Here is a 24863-nt window from a genome sequence, read left to right as displayed (position 1 = left end):
TAGCCGTTATCGCGCACCGAAGAAATAGAGACAGTTTCAAAAACTATATTTCAACTACTTTCTAACGGTATCAGTCCGTTTCAGTTACAACGGTTGCGTCACATATTCGTACCTACATGTATTTAGCGATATTTTTCTGATTTTACTAGTTGGCATCGCTTTTAACATGGAAACGATTGACGGTGGTACTTAATTCAACTAACTCTGGCCTGTAACGTTATAAATGTGATAAGTGAGCATGCTGGACTCCAAAAAATAACATTCTTCTTACTTTGACATGATTGTCGGAACTCAGTGATTACACTGGGCGCCATGGAAGCGCTTCATTTAAAACTTAAGATAAATAAGTCATTTTTTACTGTGGGAACAATCCTAGCCGTTATCGCGCACCGAAGAAATAGAGACAGTTTCAAAAACTACATTTCAATGACTTTCTAGCGGTATCAGTCCGTTTGAGTTACAACGGTTGCGTCACATATTCGTACGAGCGTGTATTTAGTGACATTTTTCCGATATTACTAACTTATATCGCTTTTAACAATGAAATGATTGACTGTGGGACTTAACTGAACTGATTCTGGACTGTGACCTTATCAATGCGATAAATGAGCAAATTGGACTCCAAGGAGTAACATTCTTCTTAATTCGACATGATTGCTGGAATTCAGCAAGTACACTATGCTTTGTGGTAGCGCTTTTTTAAAAATTTAGATAAATAAGTCTTTTTTTACTGTGGGACCAATCCCAGCCGTTAGTTCGCGCTGAAGAAATAGAGACAGCTTCAAAAACTACATTTCAATTTATTTCTAACGGTATCAGTCCGTTTCAGTTACAACGGTTGCGTCACATATTCGTACCAACATGTAGATAGTGATTTTTTTCCGATATTACTAGGTTTTATCGCTTTTAACAGTGAAACGATTGACTGTGGGATTTAATTAAACTGATTCTGGACTGTGACCTTATAAATGCAATAAATGGGCCAATTGGAATCCAAGGAATAACATTCTTCTTAATTCGACAAGATTGCTGGAATTCAGCGAGTACACTATGCTCTGTGGTAGCGCTGCTTTAAGAATTTAGATAAATAAGTCTTTTTTTACTGTGCCACCAATCCTGGCCGTTAGCACGCACTGAAGAAATAGAGACACTCTCAAAAACTACATCTCATTGACTTCGTACCGGTATCAATCCGTTTGAGATCCAACAGTTCCGTCAAATATTCGTACCAACATGTAATTACTGACATTTTTCCGATATTACTAAGTTATATCGCTTTTAACAATGAAATGATTGACTGTGGGACTTAATTGAACTAATTTTGGACTGTGACCTTATAAATGTGATAAGTTAGCCAACTGGACTCCAAGAAATAACATTCTTTTTAATTTGACATGATTCCCGGAACTCAGGGAATACACTGGGCGCTGTGGTAGCGCTTCCTTTAAAAAATTAAATAAATAAGTCATTTTTTACTGTGGGACCTATCCTAGCCGTTATCGCGCGCTGAAGAAATAGAGACAGTCTCAAAAACTACATTTCAATGACTTTCTAGCGGTATCAGTCCGTTTGAGTTACAACGGTTGCGTCACATATTCGTACCAACATGTATTTAGCGATATTTTTTGCAATTACTGGGTTGCATCGCTTTTAACAGTGAAACGATTGACTGTGGGACTTCATTGAACTGATTTTAGACTGTGACCTTATAAATGTGAAAGGGAGACAATTGGACTTCAAGAAATAACATTCTTCTTAATTTGACATGATTGCCGGAACTAAGCGATTACACTGGGCGCTGTGGTAGCACTTCATTTAAAAATTTAAATAAATAAGTCAATCTTTAATGTCGGACCAATCCTAGCCGTTATCGCGTGCTGAAGAAAGAGCGACAGTCTCAAAAACTACATCTCACTTACTTTCTAACGGCGTCAGTCCGTTTGAGTTACAAAGGTTGGGTCACATATTCGTACCAACATGTATTTAGCGATATTTTTCCGATATTACTAGGTTGCATCGCTTTTAACAGTGAAACGATCGACTGTGGGACTTAATTGAACTGATTATGGACTGTGACCTTATAAATGCAAAAAATGAGCCAATTGGACTCCAAGGAATAACATTCTTTTTAATTCGACATTATTGCTGGAATTCAGCGAATACACTATGCTCTGTGGCAGCGCTTCACTTAAGAATTGAGATAAATAAGTCATTTTTTACTGTGGGGCCAATCCTAGCCGTTATCGCGAGCTGAAGAAATAGAGACAGTTTCAACAACTACATTTCAATTACGTTCTAGCGGTATCAGTCTGTTTTAGTTACAACGGTTGCGTCAAATATTCGTACCAACATGTATTTAGTGACATTTTTCCGATATTACTAAGTTATATCGCTTTTAACAATGAAATCATTGACTGTGGGATTTAATTGAACTAATTTTGGACTGTGACCTTATAAATGTGAGCAGTTAGCCAACTGGACTCCAAGAAATAACATTCTTCTTAATTTTACATGATTGCCGGAACTCAGGGAATACACTGGGCGCTGTGGTAGGGCTTCCTTTAAAAAATTAAATAAATAAGTCATTTTTTACTGTGGGACCTATCCTAGCCGTTATCGCGCGCTGAAGAAATAGAGACAGTTTCAAAAACTATATTTCAATGACGTTCTAACGATATCAGTGCGTTTGAGTTACAACGGTTGCGTCACATATTCGTACCAACATGTGTTTAGCGATATTTTTCTGTTATTACTAGGTTGCATCGCCTTCAACAGTGAAACGATTGACGGTGGGACTTAATTGAACTAACTTTGGACTGTGACCTGATAAATGTGATAAGTGGGACATTTAGAATCGAAGAAATATCATTCTTTCCAACTTGACATGATTCCTGGAACTCAGCGATTACACTGGGCGCTGTGGTAGCACTTCATTTAAAAATTTAAATAAATAAGTCAATCTTTAATGTCGGACCAATCCTAGCCGTTATCGCGTGCTGAAGAAAGAGCGACAGTCTCAAAAACTACATCTCACTTACTTTCTAACGGCGTCAGTCCGTTTGAGTTACAACGGTTGGGTCACATATTCGTACCAACATGTATTTAGCGATATTTTTCCGATATTACTAGGTTGCATCGCTTTTAACAGTGAAACGATCGACTGTGGGACTTAATTGAACTGATTCTGGACTGTGACCTTATAAATGCAATAAATGAGCCAATTGGACTCCAAGGAATAACATTCTTTTTAATTCGACATGATTGCTGGAATTCAGCGAATACACTATGCTCTGTGGCAGCGCTTCACTTAAGAATTGAGATAAATAAGTCATTTTTTACTGTGGGGCCAATCCTAGCCGTTATCGCGAGCTGAAGAAATAGAGACAGTTTCAACAACTACATTTCAATGACGTTCTAGCGGTATCAGTCTGTTTGAGTTACAACGGTTGCGTCACATATTCGTACCAACATGTATTTAGTGACATTTTTCCGATATTACTAAGTTATATCGCTTTTAACAATGAAATGATTGACTGTGGGACTTAATTGAACTAACTTTGGACTGTGACCTGATAAATGTGATAAATGAGACAATTGGACTCCAAGAAATAACATTCTTCATAATTCGACATGATTGCTGGAAGTCAGCGAGTACACTATGCTCTGTGGTAGCGCTTTTTTTAAAAATTTAGATAAATAAGTCTTTTTTTACTGTGGAACCAATCCTGGCCGTTAGCACGCACTAAAGAAATAGAGACATTCTCAAAAACTACATCTCATTGACTTCTTGGCGGTATCAATCCGTTTGAGATACAACGGTTGCGTCACATATTCGTACCAACATGTATTTAGTGACATTTTTCCGATATTACTAAGTTATATCGCTTTTAACAATGAAATGATTGACTGTGGGACTTAATTCAACTAACTTTGGCCTGTGACCTTATAAATGTGATAAGTGAGCGAACTGGATTCCAAGAAATAACATTCTTCTTACTTTGACATGTTTGCTGGAACTCAGCGATTACACTGGGCGCTGTGGAAGCGCTTCATTTAAAAATTGAGATAAATAAATCATTTTTTACTGTGGGACAAATCCAATCCTAGCCGTTATCGCACGCTGAAGAAATAGAGACAGTTTCAAAAACTACATTTCAATGACGTTCTAACGATATCAGTGCGTTTGAGTTACAACGGTTGCGTCACAAATTCGTACCAACATGTATTTAGCGATATTTTTCTGTTATTACTAGGTTGCATCGCCTTTAACAGTGAAACGATTGACGGTGGGACTTAATTGAACTAACTTTGGACTGTGACCTGATAAATGTGATAAGTGAGACATTTAGAATCGAAGAAATATCGTTCTTTCCAATTTGACATGATTCCTGGAACTCAGCGATTTCACTGAGCGCTGTTGTAGCGCTTCATTTAAAATTTAAATAAAAAAGTCATTTTTTATTGTGGGACCAATCCTAGCCGTTATCGTGCTCTGAAAAAGTAGCAACAGTTTCAAAAACTACATTTCATTGACTTTCTAACGATATCAAACCGATTGAGTTACAACGGTTGCGTCACATATTCGTCCCCACATGTATTTAGCGATAGTATTCGGATATCACTAGGTTGCATCGCTTTTAACAATGAAATGATTGACTGTGGGACTTAATTCAACTAACTTTGGCCTGTGACCTTATAAATGTGATAAGTGAGCGAATTGGATTCCAAGAAATAACATTCTTCTTACTTTGACATGTTTGCTGGAATTCAGCGATTACACTGGGCGCTGTGGAAGCGCTTCATTTAAAAATTGAGATAAATAAGTCATTTTTTACTGTGGGACCAATCCTAGCCGTTATCGTGCTCTGAAAAAGTAGCAACAGTTTCAAAAACAACATTTCATTGACTTTCTAACGGTATCAATCCGATTGAGTTACAACGGTTGCGTCACATATTCGTCCCCACATGTATTTAGCGATAGTATTCGGATATCACTAGGTTGCATCGCTTTTAACAATGAAATGATTGACTGTGGGACTTAATTCAACTAACTTTGGCCTGTGACCTAATAAATGTGATAAATGAGACAATTGGACTCCAAGAAATAACATTCTTCTTACTTTGACATGTTTGTTGAAACTCAGCGATTACAAATGGGCGCTGTGAAAGCGCTTCACTTAAGAATTGAGATAAATAAGTCATTTTTTACTGTTGGACCAATCCTAGCCGTTATCGCGAGCTGAAGAAATAGAGACAGTTTCAAAAACTACATTTCAATGACATTTTTTTTAATTCGACATGATTGCTGGAAATCAGCGAGTACACTATGCTCTGTGGTACGCTTTTTTAAAAAATTTAGATAAATAAGTCATTTTTTACTGTGGAACCAATCCTGGCCGTTAGCACGTACTGAAGAAATAGAGACATTCTCAAAAACTACATCTCATTGACTTCTTGGCGGTATCAATCCGTTTAAGATACAACGGTTGCGTCACATACTCGTACCAACATGTATTTAGTGACATTTTTTCCGATATTACTAAGTTATATCGCCTTTAACAATGAAATGATTGACTGTGGGACTTAATTCAACTAACTTTGGCCTGTGACCTTATAAATGTGATAAGTGAGCCAACTGGACTCCAAGAAATAACATTCTTCTTACATTGACATGTTTGCTGGGACTCAGTGATTACACTGGGCGCTGTGGAAGCGCTTTATTTAAAAATTGAGATAAATAAGTCATTTTTTTCTATGGGACCAATCCTAGCTGTTATCGCGCGCTGAAGAAATAGAGACAGTTTCAAAAACTACATTTCAATGACGTTCTATCGGTATTAGTCCGTTTGAGTTACAACAGTTGCGTCACATATTCGTACCAACATGTATTTAGCGATATTTTTCTAATATTACTAGGTTGCATCGCTTTTACCAGTGAAACGATTGACGGTGGGACATAATTGAACTAACTTTGGACTGTGACCTGATAAATGTGATAAATGAGACAATTAGACTCCAAGAAATAACATTCTTCTTAATTTGACATGATTGCCGGAACTCAGCGTTTACACTGGGCGTTGTGGTAGCGCTTCATTTAAAAATTTAAATAAATAAGTCACTCTTTACTGTCGGACCAATCCTAGCCGTTATCGCGTGCTGAAGAAAGAGCGACAGTTTCAAAAACTACATCTCAACGACTTTCTAACGGTGTCAGTCCGTTTGAGTTACAACGGTTGGACCACATATTCAACCCCACATGTATTTAGCGATATTTTGCCGCTATTACTAGGTTGCATCGCTTTTAACAGTGAAACGATTGACTGTGGGACTTAATTGAACTGATTCTGGACTGTGACCTTATAAATGTGATAAGTGAGCCAACTTGACTCCAAGAAATAACATTCTTCTTACATTGACATGTTTGCTGGAACTCAGTGATTACACTGGGCGCTGTGGAAGCGCTTTATTTAAAAATTGAGATAAATAAGTCATTTTTTTCTATGGGACCAATCCTAGCTGTTATCGCGCGCTGAAGAAATAGAGACATTCTCAAAAACTACATCTCATTGACTTCTTGGTGGTATCAATCCGTTTGATATAAAACGGTTGTGTTACATATTCGTACCAACATGTATTTAGTGACATTTTTCCGATATTACTAAGTTATACCGCCTTTAACAATGAAACGATTGACTGTGGGACTTAATTGAACTAACTTTGGACTGTGACCTGATAAATGTGATAAATGAGACAATTGGACTCCAAGAAATAACATTCTTCTTAATTTGACATGATTGTTGGAAATCAGTGATAACACTGGGCGCTGTGGTAGCGCTTCATTTAAAAATTTAGATTAATAAGTCATTTTTTTCTGTCGGACCAATCCTAGCCGTTATCGCGCGCTGAAGAAATAGAGACAGGTTCAAAAGCTACATTTCAATGACGTTCTAACGGTATCAGTCCGTTTGAGTTATAACAGTTGCGTCACATATTCGTCCCCACATGTATTTAGCGATATTTTTCTGATATTACTAGGTTGCATCGCCTTTAACAGTGAAACGATTGACGGTGGGACTTAATTGAACTAACTTTGCACTGTGACCTTATAAATGCAATAGATGAGCCAATTGGATCCAAGGAATAACATTCTTCTTAATTCGACATGATTGCTGGAACTCAGCGATTACACTGCGATTGCACTTCATTTAAAAATTTAAATAAAAAAGTCATTTTTTACTGTGGGACCAATCCTAGCCGTTATCGTGCTCTGAAGAAGTAGGAACAGTTTCAAAAACTACATTTCATTGACTTTCTAACGGTATCAATCCGATTGAGTTACAACGGTTGCGTCACATATTCGTCCCCACATGTATTTAGCGATAGTATTCGGATATCACTAGGTTGCATCGCTTTTAACAATGTAATGATTGACTGTGGGACTTAATTCAACTAACTTTGGCCTGCGACCTGATAAATGTGATAAATGAGACAATTGGACTCCAAGAAATAACATTCTTCTTACTTTGACATGTTTGTTGAAACTCAGCGATTACACTGGGCGCTGTGAAAGCGCTTCACTTAAGAATTTAGATAAATAAGTCTTTTTTACTGTGGAACCAATCCTGGCCGTTAGCACGCACTGAAGAAATAGAGACAGTTTCAAAAACTACATTTCAATGACGTTCTAACGGTATCAGTCCGTTTAAGTTACAACAGTTGCGTCACATATTCGTACCAACATGTATTTAGCGATATTTTTCTGATATTACTAGGTTGCATCGCTTTTAACAGTGAAACGATTGACGGTGGGACATAATTGAACTAACTTTGCACTGTGACCTTATAAATGCAATAGATTAGCCAATTGGATCCAAGGAATAACATTCTTCTTAATTCGACATGATTGCTGGAACTCAGCGATTACACTGCGATTGCACTTCATTTAAAAATTTAAATAAAAAAGTCATTTTTTACTGTGGGACCAATCCTAGCCGTTATCGTGCTCTGAAGAAGTAGCAACATTCTCAAAAACTACATCTCATGGACTTCTTGGCGGTATCAATCCGTATAAGATACAACGGTTGCGTCACATACTCGTACCAACATGTATTTAGTGACATTTTTTCCGATATTACTAAGTTATATCGCCTTTAACAATGAAATGATTGACTGTGGGACTTAATTCAACTAACTTTGGCCTGTGACCTTATAAATGTGATAAGTGAGCCAACTGGACTCCATGAAATAACATTCTTCTTACATTGACATGTTTGCTGGAACTCAGTGATTACACTGGGCGCTGTGGAAGCGCTTCATTTAAAAATTGAGATAAATAAGTCATTTTTTCTGTGGGACCAATCCTAGCTGTTATCGCGCGCTGAAGAAATAGAGACAGTTTCAAAATCTACATTTCAATGACGTTCTAACGGTATCAGTCCGTTTAAGTTACAACAGTTGCGTCACATATTCGTACCAACATGTATTTAGCGATATTTTTCTGATATTACTAGGTTGCATCGCTTTTAACAGTGAAACGATTGACGGTGGGACATAATTGAACTAACTTTGCACTGTGACCTTATAAATGCAATAGATGAGCCAATTGGATCCAAGGAATAACATTCTTCTTAATTCGACATGATTGCTGGAACTCAGCGATTACACTGCGATTGCACTTCATTTAAAAATTTAAATAAAAAAGTCATTTTTTACTGTGGGACCAATCCTAGCCGTTATCGTGCTCTGAAGAAGTAGCAACATTCTCAAAAACTACATCTTATGGACTTCTTGGCGGTATCAATCCGTATAAGATACAACGGTTGCGTCACATACTCGTACCAACATGTATTTAGTGACATTTTTTCCGATATTACTAAGTTATATCGCCTTTAACAATGAAATGATTGACTGTGGGACTTAATTCAACTAACTTTGGCCTGTGACCTTATAAATGTGATAAGTGAGCCAACTGGACTCCATGAAATAACATTCTTCTTACATTGACATGTTTGCTGGAACTCAGTGATTACACTGGGCGCTGTGGAAGCGCTTCATTTAAAAATTGAGATAAATAAGTCATTTTTTCTGTGGGACCAATCCTAGCTGTTATCGCGCGCTGAAGAAATAGAGACAGTTTCAAAAACTACATTTCAATGACGTTCTAACGGTATCAGTCCGTTTAAGTTACAACAGTTGCGTCACATATTCGTACCAACATGTATTTAGCGATATTTTTCTGATATTACTAGGTTGCATCGCTTTTAACAGTGAAACGATTGACGGTGGGACATAATTGAACTAACTTTGCACTGTGACCTTATAAATGCAATAGATGAGCCAATTGGATCCAAGGAATAACATTCTTCTTAATTCGACATGATTGCTGGAACTCAGCGATTACACTGCGATTGCACTTCATTTAAAAATTTAAATAAAAAAGTCATTTTTTACTGTGGGACCAATCCTAGCCGTTATCGTGCTCTGAAGAAGTAGCAACAGTTTCAAAAACTACATTTCATTGACTTTCTAACGGTATCAATCCGATTGAGTTACAACGGTTGCGTCACATATTCGTCCCCACATGTATTTAGCGATAGTATTCGGATATCACTAGGTTGCATCGCTTTTAACAATGAAATGATTGACTGTGGGACTTAATTCAACTAACTTTGGCCTGCGACCTGATAAATGTGATAAATGAGACAATTGGACTCCAAGAAATAACATTCTTCTTACTTTGACATGTTTGCTGAAACTCAGCGATTACACTGGGCGCTGTGAAAGCGCTTCACTTAAGAATTTAGATAAATAAGTCTTTTTTTACTGTGGAACCAATCCTGGCCGTTAGCACGCACTGAAGAAATAGAGACATTCTCAAAAACTACATCTCATGGACTTCTTGGCGGTGTCAATCCGTTTAAGATACAACGGTTGCGTCACATACTCGTACCAACATGTATTTAGTGACATTTTTTCCGATATTACTAAGTTATATCGCCTTTAACAAAGAAATGATTGACTGTGGGACTTAATTCAACTAACTTTGGCCTGTGACGTTATAAATGTGATAAGTGAGCCAACTGGGCTCCAAGAAATAACATTCTTCTTACATTGACATGTTTGCTGGAACTCAGTGAATACACTGGGCGCTGTGGAAGCGCTTCATTTAAAAATTGAGATAAATAAGTCATTTTTTTCTGTGGGACCAATCCTAGCTGTTATCGCGCGCTGAAGAAATAGAGACAGTTTCAAAAACTACATTTCAATGACGTTCTAACGGTATCAGTCCGTTTAAGTTACAACAGTTGCGTGACATATTCGTACCAACATGTATTTAGCGATATTTTTCTGATATTACTAGGTTGCATCGCTTTTAACAGTGAAACGATTGACGGTGGGACATAATTGAACTAACTTTGGACTGTGACCTGATAAATGTGATAAATGAGACAATTAGACTCCAAGAAATAACATTCTTCTTAATTTGACATGATTGCCGGAACTCAGCGTTTACACTGGGCGTTGTGGTAGCGCTTCATTTAAAAATTTAAATAAATAAGTCATTCTTTACTGTCGGACCAATCCTAGCCGTTATCGCGTGCTGAAGAAAGAGCGACAGTTTCAAAAACTACATCTCAACTACTTTCTAACGGTGTCAGTCCGTTTTAGTTTCAACGGTTGGACCACATATTCAACCCCACATGTATTTAGCGATAGTATTCGGATATCACTAGGTTGCATCGCTTTTAACAGTGAAACGATTGACTGTGGGACTTAATTGAACTGATTCTGGACTGTGACTTTATAAAATGTGATAAATGGGCCAATTGGACTACAAGGAATAACATTCTTCTTATTTCGACATGATTGTTGAAATTCAGCGAATACACTATGCTCTGTGGTTTCGCTGTTTTTAAAAATTTAGATAAATAAGTCTTTTTTTACTGTGGAACCAATCCTGGCCTTTAGCACTCACTGAAGAAATAGAGACATTCTCAAAAACTACATCTCATTGACCTCTTGGTGGTATTAATCCGTTTGAGATAAAACGGTTATGTTACATATTCGTACCAACATGTATTTAGTGACATTTTTCCGATATTACTAAGTTATATCGCCTTTAACAATGAAATGATTGGCTGTGGGACTTAGTTGAACTAACTTTGGACTGTGACCTGATAAATGTGATAAATGAGACAATTGGACTCCAAGAAATAACATTCTTCTTAGTTTGACATGATTGTTGGAAATCAGCGAATACACTGGGCGCTGTGGAAGCGTTCTTTTAAAAATTTAGATGAATAAGTCATTTTTTACTGTGGGACCAATCCTAGCCGTTATCGCGCGCTGAAGAAATAGAGACAGTTTCAAAAACTTCATTTCAATGACTTTCTAGCGGTATCAGTCCGTTTGAGTTACAACGGTTGCGTCACATATTCGTACCAACATGTATTTAGCGATATTTTGCCGCTATTACTAGGTTGCATCGCTTTTAACAGTGAAACGATTGACTGTGGGACTTAATTGAACTGATTCTGGACTGTGACCTTATAAATGTGATAAATGGGCCAATTGGACTCCAAGGAATAACATTCATCTTAATTCGACATGATTGCTGGAATTCAACGAATACACTATGCTCCGTGGTAGCGCTGTTTTTAAAAATTTAGATAAATAAGTCTTTTTTTACTGTGGAACCAATCCTGGCCTTTAGCACTCACTGAAGAAATAGAGACAATCTCAAAAACTACATCTAATTGACTTCTTGGTGGTATTAATCCGTTTGAGATAAAACGGTTATGTTACATATTCGTACCAACATGTATTTAGTGACATTTTTCCGATATTACTAAGTTATATCTCCTTTAACAATGAATTGATTGGCTGTGGGACTTAATTGAACTAACTTTGGACTGTGACCTGATAAATGTGATAAATGAGACAATTGGACTCCAAAAAATAACATTCTTCTTAATTTGACATGATTGTTGGAAATCAGCGATTACACTATGCTCTTTGGTAGCGCTGTTTTTGAAAATTTAGATAAATAAGTCTTTTTTTAATGTGGAACCAATCCTGGCTGTTAGCACTCACTGAAGAAATAGAGACATTTTCAAAAACTACATCTCGCTGACTTCTTGGTGGTATCAATCCGTTTGAGATACAACGGTTGTGTTACATATTCGTACCAACATGTATTTAGTGACATTTTTCCGATATTACTAAGTTATATCGCTTTTAACAATGAAATGATTGACTGTGGGACTTAATTGAACTAACTTTGGACTGTGACCTGATAAATGTGATAAATGAGACAATTGGACTCCAAGAAATAACATTCTTCTTAATTTGACATGATTGTTGGAAATCAGCGATTACACTGGGCGCTGTGGCAGCACTTCATTTAAAAATTTAGATTAATAAGTCTTTTTTTTCTGTGGGACCAATCCTAGCCGTTATCGCGCGCTGAAGAAATAGAGACAGTCTCAAAAACTACATTTCAATGACGTTCTAACGGTATCAGTCCGTTTGAGTTACAATAGTTGCGTCACATATTCGTACCAACATGTATTTAGCGATATTTTTCTGATTTTACTAGGTTGCATCGCCTTTAACAGTGAAACGATTGACGGTGGGACTTAATTGAACTAACTTTGGACTGTGACCTTATAAATGCAATAAATGAGCCAATTGGATCCAAGGAATAACATTCTTCTTAATTCGACATGATTGCTGGAATTCAGCGAATACACTATGCTCTGTGGTAGCGCTGTTTTTAAAAATTTAGATAAATAAGTCTTTTTTTACTGTGGGACCAATCCTAGCCGTTATCGCGCGCTGAAGAAATAGAGACAGTTTCAAAAACTTCATTTCAATGACTTTCTAGCGGTATCAGTCCGTTTGAGTTACAACGGTTGCGTCACATATTCGTACAAACATGTATTTAGCGATATTTTGTCGCTATTACTAGGTTGCATCGCTTTTAACAGTGAAACGATTGACTGTGGGACTTAATTGAACTGATTCTGGACTGTGACCTTATAAATGTGATAAATGGGCCAATTGGACTCCAAGGAATAACATTCTTCTTAATTCGACATGATTGCTGGAAATCAACGAATACACTATGCTCTGTGGTTGCGCTGTTTTTAAAAATTTAGATAAATAAGTCTTTTTTTACTGTGAAACCAATCCTGGCCTTTAGCACTCACTGAAGAAATAGAGACATTCTCAAAAACTACATCTCATTGACTTCTTGGTGGTATTAATCCGTTTGAGATAAAACGGTTATGTTACATATTCGTACCAACATGTATTTAGTGACATTTTTCCGATATTACTAAGTTATATCTCCTTTAACAATGAAATGATTGGCTGTGGGACTTAGTTGAACTAACTTTGGACTGTGACCTGATAAATGTGGTAAATGAGACATTTGGACTCCACGAAATAACATTCTTCTTAATTTGACATGATTGTTGGAAATCAGCGATTACACTGGGCGCTGTGGAAGCGCTTCTTATAAAAATTTAGATTAATAAGTCATTTTTTACTGTGGGACCAGTCCTAGCCGTTATCGCGCGCTGAAGAAATAGAGACAGTTTCAAAAACAACATTTCAATGACGTTTTAACGGTATCAGTGCGTTTGAGTTACAACGGTTGCGTCACATATTCGTACCAAAATGTATTTAGCGATATTTTTCTGTTATTACTAGGTTGCATCGCCTTTAACACTGAAACGATTGGCGGTGGGACTTAATTGAACTAACTTTGGACTGTGACCTGATAAATGTGATAAATGAGACAATTGGACTCCAAGAAATAACATTCTTCTTAATTTGACATGATTGCTGGAACTCAGCGGTTACACTGGGCGTTGTGGTAGCGCTTCATTTAAAAATTTAAATAAATAAGTCATTCTTTACTATCGGACCAACCCTAGCCGTTATCGCGTGCTGAAGAAAGAACGACAGCTTCAAAAACTACATTTCAATGACATTTTTTTTAATTCGACATGATTGCTGGAAATCAGCGAGTACACTATGCTCTGTGGTACGCTTTTTTAAAAAATTTAGATAAATAAGTCATTTTTTACTGTGGAACCAATCCTGGCCGTTAGCACGCACTGAAGAAATAGAGACATTCTCAAAAACTACATCTCATTGACTTCTTGGCGGTATCAATCCGTTTAAGATACAACGGTTGCGTCACATACTCGTACCAACATGTATTTAGTGACATTTTTTCCGATATTACTAAGTTATATCGCCTTTAACAATGAAATGATTGACTGTGGGACTTAATTCAACTAACTTTGGCCTGTGACCTTATAAATGTGATAAGTGAGCCAACTGGACTCCAAGAAATAACATTCTTCTTACATTGACATGTTTGCTGGGACTCAGTGATTACACTGGGCGCTGTGGAAGCGCTTTATTTAAAAATTGAGATAAATAAGTCATTTTTTTCTATGGGACCAATCTTAGCTGTTATCGCGCGCTGAAGAAATAGAGACAGTTTCAAAAACTACATTTCAATGACGTTCTAACGGTATTAGTGCGTTTGAGTTACAACAGTTGCGTCACATATTCGTACCAACATGTATTTAGCGATATTTTTCTAATATTACTAGTTTGCATCGCTTTTAACAGTGAAACGATTGACGGTGGGACATAATTGAACTAACTTTGGACTGTGACCTGATAAATGTGATAAATAAGACAATTAGACTCCAAGAAATAACATTCTTCTTAATTTGACATGATTGCCGGAACTCAGCGTTTACACTGGGCGTTGTGGTAGCGCTTCATTTAAAAATTTAAATAAATAAGTCACTCTTTACTGTCGGACCAATCCTAGCCGTTATCGCGTGCTGAAGAAAGAGCGACAGTTTCAAAAACTACATCTCAACGACTTTCTAACGGTGTCAGTCCGTTTGAGTTACAACGGTTGGACCACATATTCAACCCCACATGTATTTAGCGATATTTTGCCGCTATTACTAGGTTGCATCGCTTTTAACAGTGAAACGATTGACTGTGGGACTTAATTGAACTGATTCTGGACTGTGACCTTATAAATGTGATAAGTGAGCCAACTTGACTCCAAGAAATAACATTCTTCTTACATTGACATGTTTGCTGGAACTCAGTGATTACACTGGGCGCTGTGGAAGCGCTTTATTTAAAAATTGAGATAAATAAGTCATTTTTTTCTATGGGACCAATCCTAGCTGTTATCGCGCGCTGAAGAAAGAGCGACAGTTTCAAAAACTACATCTCAACTACTTTCTAACGGTGTCAGTCCGTTTGAGTTACAACGGTTGGACCACATATTCCACCCCACATGTATTTAGCGATATTTTTCTGATATTACTAGGTTGCATCGCTTTTAACAGTGAAACGATTGACGGTGGGACATAATTGAACTAACTTTGGACTGTGACCTGATAAATGTGATAAATGAGACAATTAGACTCCAAGAAATAACATTCTTCTTAATTTGACATGATTGCCGGAACTCACCGTTTACACTGGGCGTTGTGGTAGCGCTTCATTTAAAAATTTAAATAAATAAGTCACTCTTTACTGTCGGACCAATCCTAGCCGTTATCGCGTGCTGAAGAAAGAGCGACAGTTTCAAAAACTACATCTCAACTACTTTCTAACGGTGTCAGTCCGTTTGAGTTACAACGGTTGGACCACATATTCCACCCCACATGTATTTAGCGATATTTTGCCGCTATTACTAGGTTGCATCGCTTTTAACAGTGAAACGATTGACTGTGGGACTTAATTGAACTGATTCTGGACTGTGACCTTATAAATGTGATAAATGGGCCATTTGGACTCCAAGGAATAACATTCTTCTTAATTCGACATGATTGCTGGAACTCAGCGATTACACTGGGCGCTGTGTAAGCACTTCATTTAAAAATTTAAATAAAAAAGTCATTTTTTACTGTGGGACCAATCCTAGCCGTTATCGTGCTCTGAAGAAGTAGCAACAGTTTCAAAAACTACATTTCATTGACTTTCTAACGATATCAATCCGATTGAGTTACAACGGTTGCGTCACATATTCGTCCCCACATGTATTTAGCGATAGTATTCGGATATCACTAGGTTGCATCGCTTTTAACAATGAAATGATTGACTGTGGGACTTAATTCAACTAACTTTGGCCTGTGACCTGATAAATGTGATAAATGAGACAATTGGACTCCACGAAATAACATTCTTCTTACTTTGACATGTTTGTTGAAACTCAGCGATTACACTGGGCGCTGTGAAAGCGCTTCACTTAAGAATTGAGATAAATAAGTCATTTTTTACTGTTGGACCAATCCTAGCCGTTATCGCGAGCTGAAGAAATAGAGAAAGTTTCAAAAACTACATTTCAATGACATTCTTTTTAATTCGACATGATTGCTGGAAATCAGCGAGTACACTATGCTCTGTGGTAGCGCTTTTTTTAAAAATTTAGATAAATAAGTCTTTTTTTTACTGTGGGACCAGTCCTAGCCGTTATCGCGCGCTGAAGAAATAGAGACAGTTTCAAAAACAACATTTCAATGACGTTTTAACGGTATCAGTGCGTTTGAGTTACAACGGTTGCGTCACATATTCGTACCAAAATGTATTTAGCGATATTTTTCTGTTATTACTAGGTTGCATCGCCTTTAACACTGAAACGATTGGCGGTGGGACTTAATTGAACTAACTTTGGACTGTGACCTGATAAATGTGATAAATGAGACAATTGGACTCCAAGAAATAACATTCTTCTTAATTTGACATGATTGCTGGAACTCAGCGGTTACACTGGGCGTTGTGGTAGCGCTTCATTTAAAAATTTAAATAAATAAGTCATTCTTTACTATCGGACCAACCCTAGCCGTTATCGCGTGCTGAAGAAAGAACGACAGCTTCAAAAACTACATTTCAATGACATTTTTTTTAATTCGACATGATTGCTGGAAATCAGCGAGTACACTATGCTCTGTGGTACGCTTTTTTAAAAAATTTAGATAAATAAGTCATTTTTTACTGTGGAACCAATCCTGGCCGTTAGCACGCACTGAAGAAATAGAGACATTCTCAAAAACTACATCTCATTGACTTCTTGGCGGTATCAATCCGTTTAAGATACAACGGTTGCGTCACATACTCGTACCAACATGTATTTAGTGACATTTTTTCCGATATTACTAAGTTATATCGCCTTTAACAATGAAATGATTGACTGTGGGACTTAATTCAACTAACTTTGGCCTGTGACCTTATAAATGTGATAAGTGAGCCAACTGGACTCCAAGAAATAACATTCTTCTTACATTGACATGTTTGCTGGGACTCAGTGATTACACTGGGCGCTGTGGAAGCGCTTTATTTAAAAATTGAGATAAATAAGTCATTTTTTTCTATGGGACCAATCCTAGCTGTTATCGCGCGCTGAAGAAATAGAGACAGTTTCAAAAACTACATTTCAATGACGTTCTAACGGTATTAGTCCGTTTGAGTTACAACAGTTGCGTCACATATTCGTACCAACATGTATTTAGCGATATTTTTCTAATATTACTAGTTTGCATCGCTTTTAACAGTGAAACGATTGACGGTGGGACATAATTGAACTAACTTTGGACTGTGACCTGATAAATGTGATAAATAAGACAATTAGACTCCAAGAAATAACATTCTTCTTAATTTGACATGATTGCCGGAACTCAGCGTTTACACTGGGCGTTGTGGTAGCGCTTCATTTAAAAATTTAAATAAATAAGTCACTCTTTACTGTCGGACCAATCCTAGCCGTTATCGCGTGCTGAAGAAAGAGCGACAGTTTCAAAAACTACATCTCAACGACTTTCTAACTGTGTCAGTCCGTTTGAGTTACAACGGTTGGACCACATATTCAACCCCACATGTATTTAGCGATATTTTGCCGCTATTACTAGGTTGCATCGCTTTTAACAGTGAAACGATTGACTGTGGGACTTAATTGAACTGATTCTGGACTGTGACCTTATAAATGTGATAAGTGAGCCAACTTGACTCCAAGAAATAACATTCTTCTTACATTGACATGTTTGCTGGAACTCAGTGATTACACTGGGCGCTGTGGAAGCGCTTTATTTAAAAATTGAGATAAATAAGTCATTTTTTTCTATGGGACCAATCCTAGCTGTTATCGCGCGCTGAAGAAAGAGCGACAGTTTCAAAAACTACATCTCAACTACTTTCTAACGGTGTCAGTCCGTTTGAGTTACAACGGTTGGACCACATATTCCACCCCACATGTATTTAGCGATATTTTTCTGATATTACTAGGTTGCATCGCTTTTAACAGTGAAACGATTGACGGTGGGACATAATTGAACTAACTTTGGACTGTGACCTGATAAATGTGATAAATGAGACAATTAGACTCCAAGAAATAACATTCTTCTTAATTTGACATGATTTCCGGAACTCACCGTTTACACTGGGCGTTGTGGTAGCGCTTCATTTAAAAATTTAAATAAATAAGTCACTCTTTACTGTCGGACCAATCCTAGCCGTTATCGCGTGCTGAAGAAAGAGCGACAGTTTCAAAAACTACATCTCAACTACTTTCTAACGGTGTCAGTCCGTTTGAGTTACAACGGTTGGACCACATATTCCACCCCACATGTATTTAGCGATATTTTGCCGCTATTACTAGGTTGCATCGCTTTTAACAGTGAAACGATTGACTGTGGGACTTAATTGAACTGATTCTGGACTGTGACCTTATAAATGTGATAAATGGGGCAATTGGACTCCAAGGAATAACATTCTTCTTAATTCGACATGATTGCTGGAACTCAGCGATTACACTGGGCGCTGTGTAAGCACTTCATTTAAAAATTTAAATAAAAAAGTCATTTTTTACTGTGGGACCAATCCTAGCCGTTATCGTGCTCTGAAGAAGTAGCAACAGTTTCAAAAACTACATTTCATTGACTTTCTAACGATATCAATCCGATTGAGTTACAACGGTTGCGTCACATATTCGTCCCCACATGTATTTAGCGATAGTATTCGGATATCACTAGGTTGCATCGCTTTTAACAATGAAATGATTGACTGTGGGACTTAATTCAACTAACTTTGGCCTGTGACCTGATAAATGTGATAAATGAGACAATTGGACTCCAAAAAATAACATTCTTCTTACTTTGACATGTTTGTTGAAACTCAGCGATTACACTGGGCGCTGTGAAAGCGCTTCACTTAAGAATTGAGATAAATAAGTCATTTTTTACTGTTGGACCAATCCTAGCCGTTATCGCGAGCTGAAGAAATAGAGAAAGTTTCAAAAACTACATTTCAATGACATTCTTTTTAATTCGACATGATTGCTGGAAATCAGCGAGTACACTATGCTCTGTGGTAGCGCTTTTTTTAAAAATTTAGATAAATAAGTCTTTTTTTTACTGTGGAACCAATCCCGGCCGTTAGCACGCACTGAAGAAATAGAGACATTCTCAAAAACTACATCTCATGGACTTCTTGGCGGTATCAATCCGTTTAAGATACAACGGTTGCGTCACATACTCGTACCAACATGTATTTAGTGACATTTTTTCCGATATTACTAAGTTATATCGCTTTTAACAGTGAAACGATTGACGGTGGGACATAATTGAACTAACTTTGGACTGTGACCTGATAAATGTGATAAATGAGACAATTAGACTCCAAGATATAACATTCTTCTTAATTTGACATGATTGCCGGAACTCAGTGTTTACACTGGGCGTTGTGGTAGCGCTTCATTAAAAAAATTAAATAAATAAGTCACTCTTTACTGTCGGACCAATCCTAGCCGTTATCGCGTGCTGAAGAAAGAGCGACAGTTTCAAAAACTACATCTCAACTACTTTCTAACGGTGTCAGTCCGTTTGAGTTACAACGGTTGGACCACATATTCAACCCCACATGTATTTAGCGATAGTATTCGGATATCACTAGGTTGCATCGCTTTTAACAGTGAAACGATTGACTGTGGGACTTAATTGAACTGATTCTGGACTGTGACCTTATAAATATGATAAATGGGCCAATTGAAACTACAAGGAATAACATTCTTCTTATTTCGACATGATTGCTGAAATTCAGCGAATACACTATGCTCTGTGGTAGCGCTGTTTTTAAAAATTTAGATAAATAAGTCTTTTTTTACTGTGGAACCAATTCTGGCCTTTAGTACTCACTGAAGAAATAGAGACATTCTCAAAAACTACATCTCATTGACTTCTTGGTGGTATCAATCCGTTTGATATAAAACGGTTGTGTTACATATTCGTACCAACATGTATTTAGTGACATTTTTCCGATATTACTAAGTTATACCGCCTTTAACAATGAAACGATTGACTGTGGGACTTAATTGAACTAACTTTGGACCGTGACCTGATAAATGTGATAAATGAGACAATTGGACTCCAAGAAATAACATTCTTCTTAATTTGACATGATTGTTGGAAATCAGCGATAACACTGGGCGCTGTGGTAGCGCTTCATTTAAAAATTTAGATTAATAAGTCATTTTTTTCTGTCGGACCAATCCTAGCCGTTATCGCGCGCTGAAGAAATAGAGACAGGTTCAAAAGCTACATTTCAATGACGTTCTAACGGTATCAGTCCGTTTGAGTTACAACAGTTGCGTCACATATTCGTCCCCACATGTATTTAGCGATATTTTTCTGATATTACTAGGTTGCATCGCCTTTAACAGTGAAACGATTGACGGTGGGACTTAATTGAACTAACTTTGCACTGTGACCTTATAAATGCAATAGATGAGCCAATTGGATCCAAGGAATAACATTCTTCTTAATTCGACATGATTGCTGGAACTCAGCGATTACACTGCGATTGCACTTCATTTAAAAATTTAAATAAAAAAGTCATTTTTTACTGTGGGACCAATCCTAGCCGTTATCGTGCTCTGAAGAAGTAGGAACAGTTTCAAAAACTACATTTCATTGACTTTCTAACGGTATCAATCCGATTGAGTTACAACGGTTGCGTCACATATTCGTCCCCACATGTATTTAGCGATAGTATTCGGATATCACTAGGTTGCATCGCTTTTAACAATGAAATGATTGACTGTGGGACTTAATTCAACTAACTTTGGCCTGCGACCTGATAAATGTGATAAATGAGACAATTGGACTCCAAGAAATAACATTCTTCTTACTTTGACATGTTTGTTGAAACTCAGCGATTACACTGGGCGCTGTGAAAGCGCTTCACTTAAGAATTTAGATAAATAAGTCTTTTTTTACTGTGGAACCAATCCTGGCCGTTAGCACGCACTGAAGAAATAGAGACAGTTTCAAAAACTACATTTCAATGACGTTCTAACGGTATCAGTTCGTTTACATTACAACAGTTGCGTCACATATTCGTACCAACATGTATTTAGCGATATTTTTCTGATATTACTAGGTTGCATCGCTTTTAACAGTGAAACGATTGACGGTGGGACATAATTGAACTAACTTTGCACTGTGACCTTATAAATGCAATAGATGAGCCAATTGGATCCAAGGAATAACATTCTTCTTAATTCGACATGATTGCTGGAACTCAGCGATTACACTGCGATTGCACTTCATTTAAAAATTTAAATAAAAAAGTCATTTTTTACTGTGGGACCAATCCTAGCCGTTATCGTGCTCTGAAGAAGTAGCAACAGTTTCAAAAACTACATTTCATTGACTTTCTAACGGTATCAATCCGATTGAGTTACAACGGTTGCGTCACATATTCGTCCCCACATGTATTTAGCGATAGTATTCGGATATCACTAGGTTGCATCGCTTTTAACAATGAAATGATTGACTGTGGGACTTAATTCAACTAACTTTGGCCTGCGAACTGATAAATGTGATAAATGAGACAATTGGACTCCAAGAAATAACATTCTTCTTACTTTGACATGTTTGTTGAAACTCAGCGATTACACTGGGCGCTGTGAAAGCGCTTCATTTAAAAATTGAGATAAATAAGTCATTTTTTTCTGTGGGACCAATCCTAGCTGTTATCGCGCGCTGAAGAAATAGAGACAGTTTCAAAAACTACATTTCAATGACGTTCTAACGGTATCAGTCCGTTTAAGTTACAACAGTTGCGTCACATATTCGTACCAACATGTATTTAGCGATATTTTCTGATATTACTAGGTTGCATCGCTTTTAACAGTAAAACGATTGACGGTGGGACATAATTGAACTAAATTTGGACTGTGACCTGATAAATGTGATAAATGAGACAATTAGACTCCAAGAAATAACATTCTTCTTAATTTGACATGATTGCCGGAACTCAGCGTTTACACTGGGCGTTGTGGTAGCGCTTCATTTAAAAATTTAAATAAATAAGTCACTCTTTACTGTCGGACCAATCCTAGCCGTTATCGCGTGCTGAAGAAAGAGCGACAGTTTCAAAAACTACATCTCAACTACTTTCTAACGGTGTCAGTCCGTTTGAGTTACAACGGTTGGACCACATATTCAACCCCACATGTATTTAGCGATAGTATTCGGATATCACTAGGTTGCATCGCTTTTAACAGTGAAACGATTGACTGTGGGACTTAATTGAACTGATTCTGGACTGTGACTTTATAAAATGTGATAAATGGGCCAATTGGACTACAAGGAATAACATTCTTCTTATTTCGACATGATTGCTGAAATTCAGCGAATACACTATGCTCTGTGGTTTCGCTGTTTTTAAAAATTTAGATAAATAAGTCTTTTTTTACTGTGGAACCAATCCTGGCCTTTAGCACTCACTGAAGAAATAGAGACATTCTCAAAAACTACATCTCATTGACTTCTTGGTGGTATTAATCCGTTTGAGATAAAACGGTTATGTTACATATTCGTACCAACATGTATTTAGTGACATTTTTCCGATATTACTAAGTTATATCGCCTTTAACAATGAAATGATTGGCTGTGGGACTTAGTTGAACTAACTTTGGACTGTGACCTGATAAATGTGATAAATGAGACAATTGGACTCCAAGAAATAACATTCTTCTTAGTTTGACATGATTGTTGGAAATCAGCGAATACACTGGGCGCTGTGGAAGCGTTCTTTTAAAAATTTAGATTAATAAGTCATTTTTTACTGTGGGACCAATCCTAGCCGTTATCGCGCGCTGAAGAAATAGAGACAGTTTCAAAAACTTCATTTCAATGACTTTCTAGCGGTATCAGTCCGTTTGAGTTACAACGGTTGCGTCACATATTCGTACCAACATGTATTTAGCGATATTTTGCCGCTATTACTAGGTTGCATCGCTTTTAACAGTGAAACGATTGACTGTGGGACTTAATTGAACTGATTCTGGACTGTGACCTTATAAATGTGATAAATGAGCCAATTGGATCCAAGGAATAACATTCTTCTTAATTCGACATGATTGCTGGAATTCAGCGAATACACTATGCTCTGTGGTAGCGCTGTTTTTAAAAATTTAGGTAAATAAGTCTTTTTTTACTGTGTGACCAATCCTAGCCGTTATCGCGCGCTGAAGAAATAGAGACAGTTTCAAAAACTTCATTTCAATGACTTTCTAGCGGTATCAGTCCGTTTGAGTTACAACGGTTGCGTCACATATTCGTACCAACATGTATTTAGCGATATTTTGCCGCTATTACTAGGTTGCATCGCTTTTAACAGTGAAACGATTGACTGTGGGACTTAATTGAACTGATTCTGGACTGTGACCTTATAAATGTTATAAATGGGCCAATTGGACTCCAAGGAATAACATTCATCTTAATTCGACATGATTGCTGGAATTCAACGAATACACTATGCTCTGTGGTAGCGCTGTTTTTAAAAATTTAGATAAATAAGTCTTTTTTTACTGTGGAACCAATCCTGGCCTTTAGCACTCACTGAAGAAATAGAGACATTCTCAAAAACTACATCTAATTGACTTCTTGGTGGTATTAATCCGTTTGAGATAAAACGGTTATGTTACATATTCGTACCAACATGTATTTAGTGACATTTTTCCGATATTACTAAGTTATATCGCCTTTAACAATGAATTGATTGGCTGTGGGACTTAATTGAACTAACTTTGGACTGTGACCTGATAAATGTGATAAATGAGACAATTGGACTCCAAAAAATAACATTCTTCTTAATTTGACATGATTGTTGGAAATCAGCGATTACACTATGCTCTTTGGTAGCGCTGTTTTTGAAAATTTAGATAAATAAGTCTTTTTTTAATGTGGAACCAATCCTGGCTGTTAGCACTCACTGAAGAAATAGAGACATTTTCAAAAACTACATCTCGCTGACTTCTTGGTGGTGTCAATCCGTTTGAGATACAACGGTTGTGTTACATATTCGTACCAACATGTATTTAGTGACATTTTTCCGATATTACTAAGTTATATCGCCTTTAACAATGAAATGATTGGCTGTGGGACTTAGTTGAACTAACTTTGGACTGTGACCTGATAAATGTGATAAATGAGACAATTGGACTCCAAGAAATAACATTCTTCTTAGTTTGACATGATTGTTGGAAATCAGCGAATACACTGGGCGCTGTGGAAGCGTTCTTTTAAAAATTTAGATTAATAAGTCATTTTTTACTGTGGGACCAATCCTAGCCGTTATCGCGCGCTGAAGAAATAGAGACAGTTTCAAAAACTTCATTTCAATGACTTTCTAGCGGTATCAGTCCGTTTGAGTTACAACGGTTGCGTCACATATTCGTACCAACATGTATTTAGCGATATTTTGCCGCTATTACTAGGTTGCATCGCTTTTAACAGTGAAACGATTGACTG

At 37.1% G+C, this 24863-nt stretch overlaps 1 long non-coding RNA gene across 1 annotated transcript in view; it reads left to right on the top strand.

Annotated features, from left to right (window-relative positions):
• LOC130647896 (uncharacterized) overlaps positions 1–24863 on the top strand; it is a 46513-nt gene that overhangs the window by 1155 nt on the left and 20495 nt on the right. The window contains exon 2 of the long non-coding RNA XR_008982898.1: positions 22221–22253. This is a non-coding gene — a long non-coding RNA (uncharacterized LOC130647896). The remainder of the gene's footprint in view (positions 1–22220; positions 22254–24863) is intronic.

The sequence above is a fragment of the Hydractinia symbiolongicarpus genome, chromosome 6 (assembly GCF_029227915.1).
Source record: "Hydractinia symbiolongicarpus strain clone_291-10 chromosome 6, HSymV2.1, whole genome shotgun sequence".
Taxonomy (NCBI): Eukaryota; Metazoa; Cnidaria; class Hydrozoa; order Anthoathecata; family Hydractiniidae; genus Hydractinia; species Hydractinia symbiolongicarpus.
Note: the sequence above shows the minus strand (reverse complement) of the source record. Positions and strands in the feature narration are given on the sequence as shown.